The sequence below is a fragment of the Mauremys reevesii genome, linkage group 5 (genome assembly GCF_016161935.1).
Source record: "Mauremys reevesii isolate NIE-2019 linkage group 5, ASM1616193v1, whole genome shotgun sequence".
Lineage (NCBI taxonomy): Eukaryota > Metazoa > Chordata > Testudines > Geoemydidae > Mauremys > Mauremys reevesii.
The window spans coordinates 87,516,454-87,536,293 of NC_052627.1; the positions used below are offsets into that span (position 1 = coordinate 87,516,454).

A 19,840-nucleotide genomic window follows, 5' to 3' on the forward strand; every position below is an offset into this window, starting at 1 on the left:
GTCTTGTCTTAATAATTAATGTTTGTAAAGTACTTTGAGGACAAGAAGTGCTAAATATTAATGCCATTAATTTACCTACCTGCAAAGACCTGTGTGTTATGATTTTCTGTTGTTCCTGCTGATTGTACCCTGAACACCTAAAACAAAAGTAGGTGGCTGCATTCCTTACACTGCTTTAGATGACAGGTCATCAGCTTTTGCAGGATCCCCTTAACACAGGATATGACAGGTAAAGTTCCTTAACAAGACCTAACGTTCATTTTTTTCCCCATTTAAAACTAAATAAAAAAATTCTGTTGCTGATAGTTTCAGGGTTCTTTCAGCATTTACATTTCATGGGTATATACCACTGCCATTTCTATTATCTTCTGGCAACGCACAGCTAGGCAAATAATCATTCTCAATATTCATTGTGGGGCCAGATTCTATTACCCTTTTTCAAGAGTAGACTCTTACTCTAAGCCCCACTGTAGTCAATGAGGTTACATGTGCAGTAGGATTTCACTCACTGCAAGTAAAGGTGACAGAATTATGCCTTTTGGCTGTGATTTTCAAAGCTTCAAAGAGGTAGTGGGGGAGGAAGTTTGAGGCTCCACCTTTCCACCACCTCTGAGGGAACTTGAACCCTTAGAGGCAGTAGGTAGGAGCAATCCTTGCACTCTGGAAAAATCACATGGACTAACTATCTCTAGCCCCATATGCAGTGAGGGGACAAGCATGACCGAAGATTCCTCATGCTTCTTTATCCCCACAATCTACATCTGTGCCAACGTGACGAACAATGTGTCTCATATTGTACAGGAATAAATTTGTAAGGTGCCTTGGGAGCCTTCTGGACAAAAGGTGTTATAAAAACATAAATCATTAACAAGCAACCTCGTTCCTTTCCTAACTAAAGAAGCATAAAAGCAATATGCTCTACAGATGAAAAGCCAGTCAGCAGTGTGTGCACCAGTGGTCAGACAAGAGCACAGGCATCCAGCCTTATGATTCAGTGGGTAGAAAATTCTTTTTGACAAGCTTCTAGTTTTCATCTCATCAGCCATGGATTCACAGTGATAAAGGGCTGCTAAATCCCTTGTTGTGGTGAAAAACAAAAATTCTTGAGTAAAAACTAGCATCTAGGACAACAATTAGATCTCTGATCTTCACACAGAGCTGGCCTTAAATAATTCTTCTGGATTTAGGTGTAAAATATGCATTTGACAGCAACATCATCTTCATCATGATAAGAGTAGATGACCAGACCTTATGTCCAGGCTGGTAAATATTCAAGACAAGATATGGGCATCACTACCTGCATGGCCTATAATAAAACCAGATACTCTGGACTGTCACACAAACTAACAATAATTGATTAGCTGATTTCTTGTAGGCATTGTAACATTAGCAGTTCCTGAGGGAGAAATTAAAAGAGGAAAGGGGAGTGGCCATATAGGTTGTTTTGGAGAGAGTGTTCCATGTATAAGGGATAGCGTGGAAGAAAACGCAGACACATTTGTGGAAAAAAGCACAAGGGAGGGGGCTTGCAAGGCAGACTGCGTTGGTGGAGCATAAAGGATGCCATGATAAGAGGCAAAGCAAGCAGAGAAAGTGGACACTTGCAGGGCTGTTCTTTTGGGGTCCAAAAGCTTCATGTAAGATCTGCAATTTACAGACCTGTCTTGTCTTCTCTGGCAGAAAAGTGAGAGGGAACAATTCACTGGCAGATTCCCTCTACCTCTTCAACAATGGCAGCAGAAGGGAGAAACCCAGAACTCAGCATCACACCATCTTCAGCACAGCAGTCATTTAAACATCATGTAAATATATTCTAAGATGCCTCCTTTGCTAAAGATTTTAAAACGTCAGTCTTCTCTTTACGAGCCAGTCAAAGCAAACTCAGACGATTTTTTTTTAGCCTGTTTCTGTTATAGCTTTTTACCTGTATGTTAATGTGTGTTAATTCAGGCAGCACCCTGAAAAGCCTGATTGATGATGACTGGCAGTTCAGTAACCTCATCCTGATGGATGCTTTTGTTTGTCCTCACATTGTGATTCACATCCATCTCTCCTGTGTTGATGCATCATTGCTCAGGCAACAGCCAGCTGTACAGATGGGGCTCTCTTCCCCTAGGATGTGCATCTGTCCTCTAATAAACAAACAGGTGGGATTGTGGAGAGATTTATCATTCTTTGCCTGTAATAAATACATAAGCAAAAGCTACTTTATACAGACAAACTTAGGATTCTTTAATACTCATAACTGGTCCCATCTCTGTAGGGCTTTTAACCCTCTTTAAGTTAACTCTTTCTTGGTTCTTCTTTAAGAGAACTGAAATTTGGGGTGGCGGGGAGAGGGACAAAATCCCTAATATTGCTATTGATGAGACAACTCATGGATTATATACTTTGGTTTTACTGAGTCAAGTTCCTGTAAATCAGTATTTTATGAATATCAATCAATGGTTGCTACTTCCATGTCTCTTCATTTGAAGAATGTTGTTTTTTTGTTAATTTAAGGACATTTAATGTGAGAATCATGATCACAAAACAGACAAAAACAGGAGATATACATAATAAAGTATATCTGGATTCTTAATAATCTTTCCCTTTAAGGATCATTTTTAAAATGCTTCACGTCAAGGCTAATTCCCCATGCTGGCACTTTGAGTGCAGAAGGTGGGGGCCCCCAAGGATTCTAAATATTAATACACTGGCCACTTCAGGCTTGTATTACACTCCCAAGGTTACAGCTTTTCTCTGACCGTGGATGGGTAGGTGCTGCCACCACCCAAGTGCAAAACCCCTTTGAGAGCTCAGGAAGGCGCACTTGGGAATTCCTTCCTAAGGTTTACCCTCAAGCCCTTTCACACACAGACCCCTCTGGGGAAGAACTGAGAAAGGAAAAAAAAGAAATCAGCTGTTGCCACCAGCTAATTAAACAACATGCACAAACCTCTTAACACACAAAAATCCAATTCTGTTCTTAAAAAAGGTAAATTTTATTAATTAAAAAAAGAAGAAAATACATCTGGGAACTCAGGCTATTGCTAGGTTTTAAAAGAGCAGCTATAAGGATTAAGCACCAAGAATTGCTTGTAACCTTTAAGTTGGACCTCAAGAAAGCTAAACAAAAGCACCTAGGGTTAGCACAGAGGAGTCCACAAGCCATAAAGAAATAAAAAGAGATAAACCTAATTGTGTCTTCCTCAATATTTCCTGATCTACTTACTTATCTGGGTTTCAAATGTGTAGGTTCTAGATATGATACCAATGGTTTTTCATACCTGACCCCAAGCTTCTTACAGCATAGCTGTTGCTCTGTCTGCCTCTCCCTGGGAGAACAACAGACAGACCAAAGGGGAGTCTTTGTTCAATTTAAAAAAGTTCTAGCCTTCCCATTGGCTCTTTTGACCAGGTGCCCACTCACTTCCTTTTACCTATTCATAGCAGTGAGACTTTTTAAATCCTTTACAAAAAGAACAGGAGTACTTGTGGCACCTTAGACACTAAAATTTGAGCATAAGTTTTTGTGGGCTACAGCCCACTTCATCAAATGCATAGAATGGAACATATAGTAAGAAGATTGTCATAGGTCTCACCCCCACTTGGAGCTGTTGGGTTCCAATATGGGGACCTGCATGGATTTATCTAAACTTAAATCCTAGTTTAGATCTGGTAAAAGCTGCCACCACCCAATAATGTACGTGTATTGGGACACAGACCTTCCCCAAAATCCTTGGAGATCCCAAGAACCCCAAATCCATGGAGTTCTTACACCTAGGAGAAATAAACCATTCCCCCCTGCTTCCTCCCCCCTCCCTTTTCCTAGGAGAGATACCGGGATCCAACTACAGAGGGATGCCTCCCTCCTCCCCTTTCCCTGAGAATTCACCCAAGGAAAGATTAACCAAGTCCTTAACAGAAAAGATTTATTAAAGAATAAAAAGAAAGTAACTGTCTTTGTAACCAAGATGGAACAATACACAGGGTCTAAACTTATCAATCTCTGGAGAGAATTCCCCCTCCTTTCTTTTTCAGTAAAAGCAACAACAGTACAGAATTAAAGAAATTCTATAGCAAAACACAGAATTGCAAATACAGAAATAAAAGTATAAGAAGACTAGTTCCTTGCTAATACTCACTAGCTTGAATAGAAGAATTTATTGCAGAAACCTGGGAGGACTTGATTAAGATGTCTGGACTCCCTTAATTCCCAAGAGAGACTCTCTAAAAACAAAGAACAGAAAAAAAAACTTCCCTCCACAGGGATTTGAAATTATCTTGTCCCTGATTGGTCCTCTGGTCAGGTGTCCATAGGTACTGCTTGTTAACCCTTTACAGGTAGAAAAAAACCCTTAACCCTTAACTAACTATTTATGACACGCCCCCTCAAATCGCCAACAGTGGGAACCACTGGCGGTGATTTCCTCCTAGAACTGTACAATAAACAGATTAATAAAACACATGCAGTATTACATTCACTACTAAGCATGTAAACATGTCAAGAACACTTTTTAACCACTTGATTCTGGGAAACTTTCACGAGAGAGTGCATCAGCAACTTTATTGGAAGCTCCTGAAATGTGTTGAATTTCAAAATCAAAGTCTTGGAGAGCTGAACTCCATCGGAGAAGTTTTTTGTTGTTTCCCTTGTTAGTATGAAGCCACTTTAGCACAGCATGGTCAGTTTGTAGCTGGAACCGCCGTCCCCAAACATATGGGCGTAGATTTTGCAGGGCATACACAATGGCATAACATTCTCTCTCACTGATGGACCAGTGGCTTTCCCTCTCAGACAGTTTATGACAAAGATATATATACATACAGAGAACATGAAAAGGTGGAAGTTGCCATACCAACTCTAAGAGGTTAATTAATTAAGATGATCTATTATCAGCAGGAGAAAAAAAACTTTTGTAGTGATAATCAAGATGGCCCATTCCGGACAGTTGACAAGAAGGTGTGTGAGGATACTTAAATAGATTCAATTTCTGTAATGACCCAGCCACTCAGTCTCTATTCAAACCCAAAGTTAATAGTATCTAGTTTGCAAATTAATTCTCACTCTCACAGATCTTGAGAGACAGATCAGTCCTCACTTGCAGACAGCCCCCCAACCTGAAGCAAATACTCACCAGCAACCAAACGCCACACAACAAAAACACTAACCCAGGAACCTATCCTTGCAACAAAGCCCGATGCCAACTGTGTCCACATATCTATTCAAAGTGACACTATCATAGGACCTAATCACATCAGCCATGCCATGAAGGGCTCATTCATCTGCACATCTACCAATGTGATATATGCCGTCATGTGCAAGCAATGCCCCTCTGCCATGTACACTGGCCAAACCGGACAGTCTCTATGCAAAAGAATAAATGGCCACAAATCTGGCATCAGGAATCATAACATTCAAAAACCAGTAGGAGAACACTTCAACCTCTCTGGTCACTCAGTAACAGATTTAAAAGGTGGCAATTTTGCAACAGAAAAACTTCAAAAACAGACTCCAACGAGAAACTGCTGAATTAGAATTAATTCGCAAACTAGATACTATTAACTTGGGTTTGAATAGAGACTGGGAGTGGCTGGGTCATTACACAAATTGAGTCTATTTCCCCATGTTAAGTATCCTCACACCTTCTTGTCAACTGTCTGGAATGGGCCATCTTGATTATCACTACAAAAGTTTTTTTCCCTCCTGCTGATAATAGCTTATCTTAATTAATTAGCCTCTTACAGATGGTATGGCTACTTCCACCTTTTCACGTTCTCTGTATCTATATATATCTTCTTACTATATGTTCCATTCTATGGATCTGATGAAGTGGGCTGTAGCCCACAAAAGCTTATGCTCAAATAAATGTGTTAGTCTCTAAGGTGCCACAAGGACTCCTGTTCTTTTTGTAGATACAGACTAACATGGCGGCTACTCTGTAACCCTTTACAGGTAAAGCAATTAGAGAACAAGCTACTTCATGGGATTTTATAGCTACTGGCTGGCTGGGTGTTCATAAAAGAGAGAGCTACACCCTCCCCCTTCATTTATCACACTTCATGTTTGGGGGACACTCTTAGCAAGTCCCCCATAAGAAAAGCAAAAAGGCTCAAAGAAAGTAAAGAAATACATACCCAGAGGGGCTGCAATCTTAAATTGTGAGTATTGAATGTGCTAGCTACCAATATGTGCATATTACTGCTCTGTAGCTTATCCTTCTTCCGAAGTGAACATTATACAATATTATCAATAATCTCAGTGTACTGCCCACAAAGTATAAACTTCTCCAGCGAGCACATTAATATCAAATATCAATTCATTCCCCAGGTGGAGTTGTATCCCCCATTAATTCTGTTTATGATTTTTTTTTAAAGTGATGTACAAGGGAAAAATGGGTTACTGTTTTTTTACGATGTGTAAAAAAGAGCTTTAAAGATAATTTTCTTAAAAAAAAAAAGTAGTGTTTTTTCTCCTTGTTTTTTACATTAGAAATTCAAGTTCTGTCTAGGCTGAAAGATGCTAAAGATTCAACGCCTCCTGCTCTTTCCATTAAGATGAGGGAAACTCATGACACACTTGCAAGAAACGCTCCAAGAAAACCAAGGAAGGCCAGACTTGAAATTCATGACAACTGTTAAAGTAAACAACAAAATAAGGAATTTTCTTCCTTCCCAAAGCCCACTTTGCAGGCCTTCTTTAAACTTCACAAAGAAACAAAAAGGAAGATATACTTTATTTTTTAAAAACATTTGGAGGTCACATTCAGCATCGCGGTTTGCTGCATTGCTTGGAACTACATTTCTTGAAAAAGGTGAATTTTGCTCATTATTTATTATTATTCCTTTGCTTCACCTAACAGCTCTGTCTCCTGAAAAACTGAAGCAGAAGATAATGAATATTTTTCCATGCTTATTTTTCTTATTTGCATATGCATCTTCCACAGAAGCCATCAGTTACAAAAAGAAAATAAGACTGGATGTAAAAGGCCCTTTGCATTTTTTTTTACTGCCTTGTAAAACAAGTTATTTTTCATTTTAATTATATGAGGAATTCATTAATAAAGCCTGGCAGAGATTATTTAATAGGTGTTCACTGGATGCATTTTGCATACTTTACGATCTTTAGCTTTATCTAGAGAAACACACTTTGCCCAAGTTCACAACATCCCAACTCAGAGCTAGAGCATTGCAGTTTTCTGGAGTCTATTGATGTATTGCTCCTCTCCTGTGGCCCAGTTACTCAACAAACAGCACCCTTGGTGCTTACGACACTCCAGTGTCACTGGGAGGTTCTACAGTTTGGTCTGATCCATGCACCTCACTCCCCTGTCATCCTCTTCATTCCCTGGCTCAATCAATCATGTGTCATGTATCCACTGAGGGACAGGCACGGTATATTTCATGTCAAGACTGCTGTCAACTTTGCCTTTCAAAATGAGGCAGAACTGGAAACCCCTTGTGAATCTTCACTACCTATCTGAGGTTCAGAGACCAAAGAAAGTACATTAAAAATGACTGCCACCATCCCTGCAACCCCCTCGATCGCTTTAGAAATCAGTGAAATATTGGGATTATGGCCAATATTTTTGATAAAAAGAAGGCAGATACTTTGCCACTCCTTCACAGTTATGATCTGCAAATTGACCTGCAACCTAGAGCTGAGATCCCCTTTGGCCCCATATATTTTCTCTTAGAACCTTAACTCCAGGTGCTCTGGGATTACCTCTGGGAAAAACTGGAGAAGGTGTTTATTCACCCCTACACCCCTGGCAGGGGTCCAATATTCTTTGTGGCAAAGAAAGATGGCTCCTTATAGCCTCGTGTTGACTATTAAGCTCTGAGCAAAGTGACAGTCCAAACCATTACCCCCTGCCACTTATTAACAAGATCTTTGAGAGGTTCCATTCGGCCAAGATTTTTACAAAGTTAGATCTTTGTGGGGCCTACAGCCTGGTCTGAATCAGGGAAGATGATGAATAGAAGACTGCAGTCTGCATCCGATATGGACATTTTGAGAATTTAGTTATGCCTTTAGAGTTACGTAATGATCTGGCAACATTCCAGCATTTCATCAGTGATATCTTCCAGAACATATTGAACCAGTTTGTGGCTACTTATTTGGACTATTCTTGTTTGTCCCCCACAAAACCAGGAACTACATGAGCAACACATATGCCACGTTCTCAACAGATGCTACTAAAACCATCTTTACACCAAAATGGAGAAATGAGAGTTTGACAAAGACACAAATCGAGTTCCACAGATATATTGTTTCCCCTGAAGGACTAACAATGGATCTATCTGCCATCTCCCAGTGGAACACCCCAAAGGGCATGACAGGCATTCAATGGTATCTTGGATTTGCCAATTTCTACAGATGTTTTATCAAAAAAATCTCTCACCTAGTTCCCTGAAAACTGCACTCCTTTGAAAGGGAGTCCCCTTCATCTGGCCAACAGAGGCAGAGTTAATGTTTGATCATCTAAAGAGATATTTAACTCAGCTCCTCTTTTTGTGCATTTGGATCCCCCACAAGCCCTTCACCATAAAGGCAGATGCTCTGAACTCTGCCATTGGAATACTTCTGTCACAACATAGTAGCTCTTGTAATAAACTAAATCCCTGTGCCTTTTATTTATGAAAATAACCTGCACTGAGAAGAATTATGATATCTGCGACAAGAAGGTACTTGTAATAGAGGTGGCACTTGAAAACTGGAGATATCTTAGAGGGACCTTGGTTCCCAGTCCAGGTTCTCATCGATCACAAGAATCTGGACCATCTTCCAGCTGCCCGTAACCCTAACTAGCGACAGTTCTGCTGGTCACTTTTCCTTGCCAGATTCAATTTTGTTATCACCTACCAGCATAGATCATGGAATGGAAAGGCAGCTGCCCTGAGCCACAATGATGAATATACTGAGTCAGACACAGCTCCCTTGGCTACTGTTTTACATCTATCAAATTTTATTCAAGGGACAACAAATAGGGAGCTGATGTCCCTTATCCTGTCTCTGCTTCTCCATGACTTCTAAGCTACTAAGATCTGTTACATCCTAGATGAGCCTAACTTTTTGCCCAGCTCAGGTTTTCATTTAAAGGATGGTCTGCTCGATCATGGAAGGCATCCTTTATATTCCAGCCAGCCAGCCCATATTTGAGGTGTTAAAGATGTGTCATGATACACCAATTGCCAGTCCCTTTGGCTGCTTCAAAACCCAAGACCTAGTGTTTCAGAATTTCTGGTGTCCAAGGTTCAGTTTTGATATTAAATGGTAATTTATGTGATCTGTGGTGAGCAAGTGCGCATGTGTCAAACCACTCAGTCTTCTCCAGCCTTTGCCTATACCATTTCAACCCTGGTCCTTGGTATTCTTGGACTCCATTGTACAGCTACCCCACTCCCAGGGCTGCCTGCATCATCCTCCTCCTCACTAAGATGGCACATTTTATTTCTGTTCACTCCCTCCCAACTGCCCAGGAAATGGCTCAACTTTTTCTAGACAATGTTTTTGGGTTCCAAGGCTGTTGACCAGAATAGTGTTAGATTGAGGTTTGCAATTCACTTCCCATTTTTGGTGCAAACTCTTAGGAATGGAACTGCTTATCTCAGTGACCTATCACCCACAGACCAACAGGCAAACCGATTGACAGAACCAGGTCCTTGAGCAATACCTCTCTGTTGCTTTCTCAGTTATCATCAAGATAACTTGGTCATCCTACTGCCTTACACAGAGTTTCTGTACAACTCCAGCCACATATCTACCCAATACAGCCCATTCTACACAAACTGTTGTTTCCACTCAACTTCATTCAACCACACCTTCACCGGGTCCACCAAGAGCTTACCGAACACCTGGAATTCTCCAAGCAGGCAGGCAAACATTATGCTGACTGAAAATGCCAAGCCACAAGGACCATGTCTGTAGGCAATAAGGTTGGATTGTCCTTTAGCCACTTAAAATCCACCTGTCCCTCAGTCAAACTTGACCGCCAGTAGCTAGACCCATTTAAGATCACAAAACAAATTGACCCTGTAGCATTTACACTCCAGTTACTGGAATCCTTGAAGTCACTTTGCCACCTGGTTTTCCATGTGTCCCTTCTCAAATCTTATGTGGAGAATTCCTTTCCCAGCCACTCTGCTCCACCACCATCTCCAGGGTCAAGAGAAGTATGAGGTTTGGGAAATCCTGGACTCCAAGTGAGTTTGGCAAACTATTATCTGGTGGATTGGGAGGGCTATGGACTGGAAGAGTGATTGTATGAGCCATGAGAAAACATCTATGCTCCAGAACTCATACATACCTCCCATTAGAAATACCCCACAAAACCAGGTCCCATGGCCCCTACATTGACTGCACTGGCTGACAGAGTCCAGACCACCCCTGACTCTGTCATTGACACTGTGTTATATGTAGATTCTGAAAACAAGAGATTCCTGATGGGTTCCTCATTTAAAATGTCAATTGTATTAACCAGGCAAAGTGACTTCCAGCCAAGTCAAATGCAACACAATTTCTACTTGTTTGCCTAAGGGCTTGGCTACACTTACAAGTTGCAGCGCTGGGAGTTACAGCGCTGCTCATGCAGCTGTGTAAGGGCCAGCGCTGGAGTGTGGCCACACTGACAGCTACCAGCGCTGCAGTGTGGCCACACTTGCAGCACTTTCCAGCGCTGTATTGAGAGGTGCATTGTGGGCAGCTATCCCACAGAACACCTCGTCCCGTTTTGGCGCCGTTTTGGCGCTGAGTATTGTGGGAAGGGGAAGGAAGTGTGCGGGTCATTCCGCTTCCTGTTTGCCAGCGCCCCGTGGTGCATCGCTTCACATCCCAGCATTCATTCCGGCAGCGTTTGGCGCCATTGTGAGTGTCTTTCTGTTACTCTCTGTGAATCGCGATTTCTGTGGCAAATGGAGCCCGATCTGCTGAGGACTCTGCTGATGAGTGTCACCAGCACAACACGTTTGGCAGTCGAGCTATTCCTTCAGCTCCAAAGTGACAGTGAGGAGTCCGACGATGATATCAATATGGATTTGTCTGCCGCGTGTGACACTACAGTGCTTGCGGCATTCACGGAAATGCTCAGCACCGTTGAACGCCGCTTTTGGGCTCGGGAAACAAGCACTGAGTGGTGGGATCACATCGTCATGGAAGTCTGGGATGACGAGCAGTGGCTGCAGAACTTTCGTATGAGAAAAGCCACTTTCATGGGACTGTGTGCTGAGCTCGCCCCCACTCTGCGGCGCAAGGACACAAGATTGAGAGCTGCCCTGACGGTGGAAAAGCGGGTGGCTATTGCAATCTGGAAGATGGCAAATCCAGACAGCTACCGGTCAGTCGGGAACCAGTTTGGTGTGGGAAAGTCGACCGTGGGAATCGTTTTGATGCAAGTTTGCAAGGCAATTAATCGCATCCTGCTAAGAAAGACCGTGACTCCGGGGAGCGTGCAGGACATTGTGGATGGCTTTGCACAAATGGGTTTCCCTAACTGTGGAGGGGCGATAGATGGGACGCATATTCCTATTCTGCCCCCCCCCCACCTGGCATCAGAGTACGTTAATCGTAAGGGGTATTTCTCTATGGTTCTCCAGGCGCTTGTGGATCACCGCGGGCGTTTCATTGACATTTACACAGGCTGGCCTGGAAAGGTGCATGATGCACGCATCTGTCGGAACAGTGGCCTGTTCAGGAAGATGCAGGCAGGGACTTTTTTCCCAGACAGGAAGATCACAGTAGGGGATGTCAAAATGCCCACTGTGATCCTTGGAGACCCCGCATACCCGTTACTGCCTTGGCTCATGAAACCCTATACAGGGAAGCTTGACAGGAGCAAGGACCGGTTCAACTACAGGCTGAGCCGGTGCAGAATGACTGTGGAGTGTGCTTTTGGGCGTTTAAAGGCTCGCTGGAGATGTTTGTATGGGAAGCTAGACTTGGGGGAAAGCAGCATCCCCGCGGTTATAAGCGCTTGCTGTACCCTCCATAATATTTGTGAAGGGAAGGGTGAAACATTCAGTGAGGCATGGACCACCGAGGTTCAAGTCCTGGAGGCTGAATATGCACAGCCAGAGAGCAGGGCTAATAGAGAGGCCCAGCACAGGGCTTCAAGGATTAGGGATGCCTTGAGGGAAGAATTTGAGGCTGAAAGCCAACAGTAATGTTTGCTGCCTTGCATGGGAGTGAATTGCACTGCTTACACTGTTATTCTATTATCCATAATAATAATATCATTTGCAGTGCCTCTTTCTTTACTGGGCTAAGGTATCTTTCACTATCTGCTATAATAAAGACTGTTTTCAAAGCCAAGAATTGTTTTATTGAAAAGAAAAAAACTTCCTTGACAGACAGACACACAACATTTCATTAACACAAGAGGGCAATGCTGTGGGTTGGTGAACTGTACAGGCACAAGTTTGCATATGCCATGTCTGGATTGCTGTTTAATGAATCCTGCACTTCAGGGTTCATATACTGCATGGTGATGGGGGTTGAATGCAGAGGGTAAGGGTGGTGGTAGGTATCAGGGCTGGTTGGGGAACGTACAGGTGTTGGAGGCAGCTGGTGGTGGTAAGAGCCTGGATGCTGGGGAAAGGTGGTTTGAGCTGACATTGGGGCACAAGGCACAAAGGACGGGGCGGGTGGGGGAGTAGCACGGTAGTGCTCTGCTTGCATGGCAACGAGTGACTCTATAGACTCCGCTTGGCGCTCCAGGATGCTTAGCAGCCGCTCCGTGCTTTTCCTCTTGGCCACTGCATTTCTCTTGTGGGTCCTGCTTTCTTTCTCTCGCCACTCCTTCAATTCTTTTCTCTCTGTAGCAGAGTGCTGAAGAACAGTTTTCAGCATGTCCTCTTTGCTCTTTCGGGGATTTTTTCTCAAATTTTGAAGCCTCTGTGATGTTGAACATCTGGGCAGTCCAGTCAAGGTCACTGTAGACACAGAAATGACAACATTTAACACGGGCAGCATTGTATCCACTATCTCCAGACATGAATTGTTACACTGAGGGAGTTCTCACTTGCAAGTTCTCACTTGCATTCTTTATCCCAAAAGGAAAACACAACAGAAGCCACGAAATGGTGAGTGAGGAGTGTTTACTTATATAGGGAGAAGAGGGGCTTGAGTGAGAGGGGAGCTGGTTGCTTCGGGTAATCTGGAGTGCTAGAGGGGTTGAGTGAAGATGCAGATGCAGGGGTGATCTTATCTCCCTATCTCTTCACTAAAGAGTCTCCCAACATTTTTCACAGGACTTAATCCTGGAAGATGTTTCCCTACTGCGAGTCACTAGGGAACAGCGGGGGGCTCTTTTAGAGCAATGTGGATTCCGCCCGGGACCCTATGCGGCGTGCCTGTGTTCAGAAATGGTCCCCCCCCCCACTGGCCGAAGAGTGGCGCGGACGCGTCACCGTCACTGGGACAAGGGACACAGTGGCTCTGCCTATAAACCTGCGCAGGCATATTGCCCACGCTCTGGATGAAGCTTTTGCTGAGATAACTGAAGCAGATTACCGCGACGTGATAGACCACATCAACGGGCTATTCCACATCTAGACGCTGCCATGCATGCATCCATAACCCCCCTTCCTCTCCAGAAACATTTCCACCCAGAAAATAAAAGCCGCTTACCGGTACCCCGCTCCTCTGCTTGTCCTTCTGCAACTGCTGGCTGCTGCGATTGGGTACTTTCATCCGCGCTTTCGAAGAGCTCCTGCCGGAATGCCTCAAGGTAATCGGCGGTTTCTTCCCCAAGCCCATCAGCTTCACTCGCGGTTTCCTCCCCCCCCCCCGCAGCCTCCTCCTCCTCCGCTCCCCCAGCCGGCTCAGAAGGGTCCATCGTTACCCAGGGATTGGCAGTGGGTCACCCCAAGTATCTTGTCCATCTCCAAGTAAAACGGCAGGTCGTGGGAGCCGCTCCGGAACTGCGATTCCCCTCGCGGGCTTTGTAATAGGCACTCCAGCTCTTTAACTTTCACCCTGCATTGTAGTGCGTCCCGTTGATGGCCCCTATCCAGCATGTCCCTTGCTATCTGCTCAAAGATATCGTAATTCCTACGGCCGGAGCGCAGCTGTGCCTGAACAGATGCCTCACCCCAAACACTGATGAGGTCCTGCAATTCACCTGTGCTCCATGCTGGGGCTCGTTTGCCGCGTGGAGGCATGGTTACCTGTAACCTGTAACTGATTAACTGATTGCACTCCACACCTGGCTGCAGCAAACAGGAAGGAGATTTTTAAATTTCCCGGGGCATTTAAAGGGCGGGTCACCTGAGGCAAGAGCAGTAGAGTGCAAACTGATGTGCAGAGTGGCTGAACAGGAATTCTGGGATAGCTCCTTATTCCCTGGAGGACAGGTAAGGCGCTGGTGAGTGTCCACACCTGCTGAGCAGCGCTGGTGTCACCAGCGCTGCACTCCTTATACCCCAACCCGGATGGGTTTTCAGCCAGCGCTGCAACCAGGGAGTTGCAGCGCTGGTTGTGCCCTGCAAGTGTGGACGGGGTGTTAATTGCAGCGCTGGAAAGCCTCCACCAGCACTGCAACTTGTAAGTGTAGCCAAGCCCTAAGAAAGGTTCACAGTTGGTTTAGGCAGTGACGTTGCTGCCTATGGAGGTTGAGTTTTCCATTTGAGCTATGACTGTGCTCACCAGTAGATGACCCTGTTAGGCCAAATTCATCCTTGGTGTTACCCTAAGTCTGAATCTGGTCATTTAAGGGGGAATGAATATGGATCTAAGAGGGCCATCAACATTTTAGATATATTTCTATAAAAATGAGGCACTTACCTACAAAATTAATTATATAAAATTAAAGTAAAAATACAAATGCTAAACCAAATAAATACATCTTGAACTATAGCCTGAAACTTGTGCACTTGAAAATGGTAAAAATAGGTATATTCCAAAGGCAAGGTTCCTCGACTGACAAATCCCTACCATTAGCCCTGGAGAATTTTGTTCTGTGAACCAAAAGCAAGAGCATCTCGGCTAAGCTGGTCATATAGTGGTAGAGGGAAAGAGATTTTCACTGATAGCTGATCCCCAGGCCAAATACAGAGCTTTAAAGATTTTCATTAACATATACTGTACACAGAGCAAAGCAAAGATATGAGCACAATTGTTATGTGCTTATACAGCTAGGACAGCTTCTGAGTAGAAGTACTGCCCACTGCAGTAGTCTAATTTGGTTATTACTAATACAGGGATGACATATACACTTCTATAGAGATAGACTAAAATTGAGCAATGAGAGTATTACTCTACCAGTTATGTAAATCTATGGTAATCAAACATCCCCCTTTTAAAACTGTCAGCACGAATTTCTGGCATAAGAATTTATATGCGCCTTTAATCTGATAATTGCAGCCTCTTGGTTATGGGGAAATCTTCACTTGGTAGGAACATATTATAGAGGCAGAACTTTGAAGATATGAATTAGGAATCCTCTCTATGCCCTGGACGCTTGTCCTAGGGGATTCTAGCAAAAATATTAAGAAATAAAGCAACTGTCAAGTATTCTCCAAAAGTAACCCTGCGGCTTATCTAAGAATTTAGCTGAAGTCTTAGAATATGTCTACACTGCAATGTAAGCCCAGGGTTAGTGGAAGTTGGGTGTGCGGACTCTGGGTTTGCAAGCCCAGTGCTTGAGCATCCACACTGACTGGGGGAAAGTGGTGGCAGAGGTTTCTGAGGCAATCAGGCATGTGGTTTACTGCAAGGTAGTGAACATAAAAAATACCCCTGAAGTAATTGCTGGTTTTGAGAGAATGGGGTTTCCAAACTGTGGGGGGCGGGCATTGATAGGATAGTTTGCCCTCCTTAAGGGGCACGAGTACATAAACCTCAAAGGATACTACTCCATTGTTATGCAGGCCCTTGTGGACCACAAAGGCTGATTTAGGGATGCCAGCATGGACTCCACTGAAAATGTTCATGATGCCAGGGTTGTCTGCCGATCCAGAGTCTACATTCATGGATAGGCTAGGACACTATTCCCACCAAGTGACATTGCCATAAATAGAATTACTGTGCCTATGTTATCCTGAGGGACCCCACATACCACCTTTTGCCTTGGCTTATGAAACCATATCCTGATCTCAGACTGCCAGGCAGAAGGTGGTTAAATTACACTCTCAGTAGATGCAGAATAACTACTGAATGTACGTTCACCAGGTTGAAATCCCACTGGTGCCGTCTACAGACTCATCTGGATTCCAGCATCTTCAATGCTGTCCACATTATTGTGGCTTTGTGAAGACAAAGGTGAGACATTTGCCCCCTGAATGATGCCAATGAATTGCTGAAATCAGTACACTTTGCCAGAAAGTGCACCTACCACAGCCGCAGTAAGATGCCCCCTGGCAACAGACATCAGGGATACTCTATGCTCCCACATTACAGACTTGCGTGAGCCAGTGGAAGAGGGAGAATAGTATGGTTTTGTACAGCAATGTTTACAGTAAATGTGGAAATGTCACAATACAATGACGGTCACGTATTGAGAAATTGTGTTTGAGTAACTTCTCATTTGTGCTTTAGCATATGTTTATCTTTATTATTCAACATTCACATTATAAGTGGGAAGTAGTGATGGCAATAAACTTTCAAATAAAAGCTTTAATTTTATTAATTACAAAAAAGTTAAGCACACTGTTGCCATTTGCACATTGAAAGAACAGTAATAAGCCAACACCACAACCAGTAATAATACAAACACAAAGTACATAAACCGAACATTGAACGGTGCAAACAGTGCCATCAAAAAGTGCCCTAATTGTGTGCATCCTCTGGCATGTTCTCCTTTTCCCTTCTTATGGTTATGGAGGCCTGCAGGGGTGGGGCAGTTGCGGACTGCAAGCTGGAGGGAATCAGTGCAGGGGTGGAAGACTGCAGTGGATAGATTTGCACCATCCAGCTGCTAAGTTGTGGTTGCAAGGACCACCCAACCATGGAATTTTCCAATGTGTTCCTGGTATGCAGTGTATGGTACTGTGGAGGGGGACTTAGGCTGTGGTGCAGGAGCCTGCACTCTTGCAGCCATTAGTGAAAGTAGCCACTCAAACAGGCCTTTCCGTTGAGCTTTGTCCTCCTTCCTCAACTGATGCTCCTGTTCCAGGAACTGCAACACAAATGTCCAATTATGCATTGCAATTCTGTCCGCAAGCTCTGCAGCCTTCCTGTGCCTTTCTTCTTGACTCTTGATTTGCCTTTCCATTTTGCCAAAATTCCTAGGACAATCAACAGGCTATTGTGTTATGGTCCACATGGACTAAGACAGACTATTATGATAGCATGCTAACACACAGAATTCCACAACCATCGCAACCTTTTCTTCCCTCTCCCCCCCCCCCCCCGGGACATTTCTGGACTGCCTACAACCAGGGGCGTCTCTAGCCATTTTGCCACCCCAAGCATGCCGCGGGGGGCGCTCTGCCGGTCCCATGGCTCCGGTGGACCTCCCGCAGATGTGCCTGCGGATGCACCACCGAAGCCGCGGGACCAGCGGACCCTCCACAGGCACGCCTGCGGGAGGTCCACCGGAGCCGCCTGCCACCCTCCCAGCGACCGGCAGAGCGCCCCCCACGGCATGCTGCCCCAAGCACACGCTTGGCATGCTGGGGCCTGGAGCCGCCCCTGCCTACAACCCCCCAGCCATGTTTCAGACACATGAAATCACCCCCCAGATGGACTACCTTTAACTAAATGGACTACATTTCAACCCCCCATCCCCAATAAATTTCACTGTTTACAGATGGATCATTACACTGTAGTCACAGGAAGGCAATATAAGATTCTTATTTTTAAACATTCCAGCACATCTTAGCAAGAATGTGCAACTTTCTAGCAAAACTTAAATCTTAAAAGCTTGTTTCACTGTTTGCCTCCCCATCTCAATTTTGAACTCCATGTGAGGGAGGAAAAGCGGGGAGATGCCAAGGCACTGGTGTAGAAACTGCCATTATCAGACATACACTATTACAGGCAGCTCTCATAATAACTCTTGCGTTGGATCACATATTAACAACAAACATGGAGCCAGAAACTTACCAGGCTCTAGGGCGAGTTCTGCTTCTCCTGTTTCTGCTGCCAGCTCCATGACATGCTGCTCCTCTCATCCCTAGCTTTCCAAGTAGTTGTGCCTGAGCTGCTTAATCCTCTCCCTGCACTGGTCATGAGTCCAGTGAATGCCCAATGCTGCCAGCTTCTTTGTATGATCATTCCTGGAATTCTTGCTAAAGTCAAACTGTTTGCTCATGTCATAAGAGAGATTCACCAAAACCTGGCTATGCTCATGCACCTAGGTAGTAGCACACTTGGCGAAGGACTTCTGGTCAGTGGCCATTGCAAATGTAGAAGGTTCACTGTGTTGGCAGCTCAGTGATCAGAATAAAATGGAAGGGTTAAATGCCCAGCAGCTGTACTCTTGAACAAGGAGAGTTGCTTGCAGTTTCTGAGAGTCAGATTGTCCTCTCTATCCTAAGAACAGCCAAAGAACACTGGCCCATGGGATTGTGGGATAGAATTTGCAGACTCTCCGGGCTTGAATCCGGGTGTTACAGGCCCAAGTTGCATCCACACTTCAAAATGAAGAAGTTTGGGACAGAGTTCCAGCAGGACCTGGGCTCAAACCTTTCACCCCTGTGGGGTCCAGGCCTGAGTCAGACATAATGTGTGTAGAGGGAAGGAGAGGTTGGGCTCAAGCCTGAGTCTGGGCTTACACTGCAGAGTAGACATACCCAGTGTGTTTTAACTGGAATTCCTTGTGCTGAAAACTTTAATGTTGTGTTGGTACTAGAAACCTGATTTTGAAAAGTGAGCCAGTTAAACAGCTGTAACCTGCAGGCTGCTAAGAGGATGCAATCAACTTTGAACAAGTAATAGGAAGAAACAGATGTATTTATACCACATTACTGTATCCCTTTGCTGGGCTGATGATTCTATAATTACATAAGGAGTTCATATCCTGCTGCCAAATAGAATTTGGGACTGAAAATCCATAACACAATGAACAGGTCTTGAGTGTCAAAATGCCACACGGCAAACACTGCTCTGTATCATGGCTACTCTAGTGGGAGGGGAGGGACTCATCCTTGTTAAACTAGGATATATTGTTGTCTTGGCAAAATATGGGTTATTGATGCCTTTTAGAATATTGTACAGTTTGGTGTTTTGAATGAGGAAAGCAATTTGAAAGTAAGTACCAGAGGTGCTCTAGTTAAGCCAGACAATTACACAGCAGTTTTTTTAGGCTGTCTACACTACAGAGTTTTGTCAACAAAAGTTATGCCGCTTTAAACAAACTCCTGTTGCATGTCCACACTAGCTCCTTGTGTCAGCAGAGCACATCCACACTAGCAACTCTTGCATCGACACAGCTACCCACAGTGCACTGCTTTCTATCTCACTGTGCAACCAGTCACAGGGTGCTTTGGGAAGGGTTTGCAATGCCTCATAGGGCAACACATGTTGCAGGTTTCTCAATCCCATTGTTCCATGGGCATCCTATTAGATTGTCAGCTGCTTTTCAGCTGAAATGTATGGGGGTGGGAGGAGAGAGAGTGTGTGAGACAAGGAGCATGTGTGTGTGGGGGGGAGACAGACAGAGTGTGTGTTGGGAATGTGTATGTGTATATATGAGAAAGACATAGTGTGTATTAGGGAAGCGTGTGTGTTGGCATGTTGTCTCTAAGTTCAGACAGCAGTTTGAGCAGTCTCCCCTTCCCTCCCCCAACCCCAGCAGCAGCCCGTTCTGCCTGCCTGCCAGCCAATGGGTCTGATTCCCTCCAAGTTCTCCCACACCTCCTCAGCTGCTGGGATTGGCATCCTCAGCAGCTCTGTCAGCTCTCAGTCTGAGGAACGTCA

General features: G+C 44.4%; 1 protein-coding gene across 5 annotated transcripts in view; it reads right to left on the reverse strand.

The window, feature by feature from the left end:
• Window positions 1–19,840, reverse strand: part of CRACD (capping protein inhibiting regulator of actin dynamics) — a 224,358-nt gene that overhangs the window by 135,283 nt on the left and 69,235 nt on the right. For all 5 annotated transcript variants that reach the window (XM_039539500.1, XM_039539498.1, XM_039539501.1 and 2 more), the window contains exon 2: window positions 1,925–2,179. The gene's annotated coding sequence lies outside the window, so the exon portion shown is untranslated. The remainder of the gene's footprint in view (window positions 1–1,924; window positions 2,180–19,840) is intronic.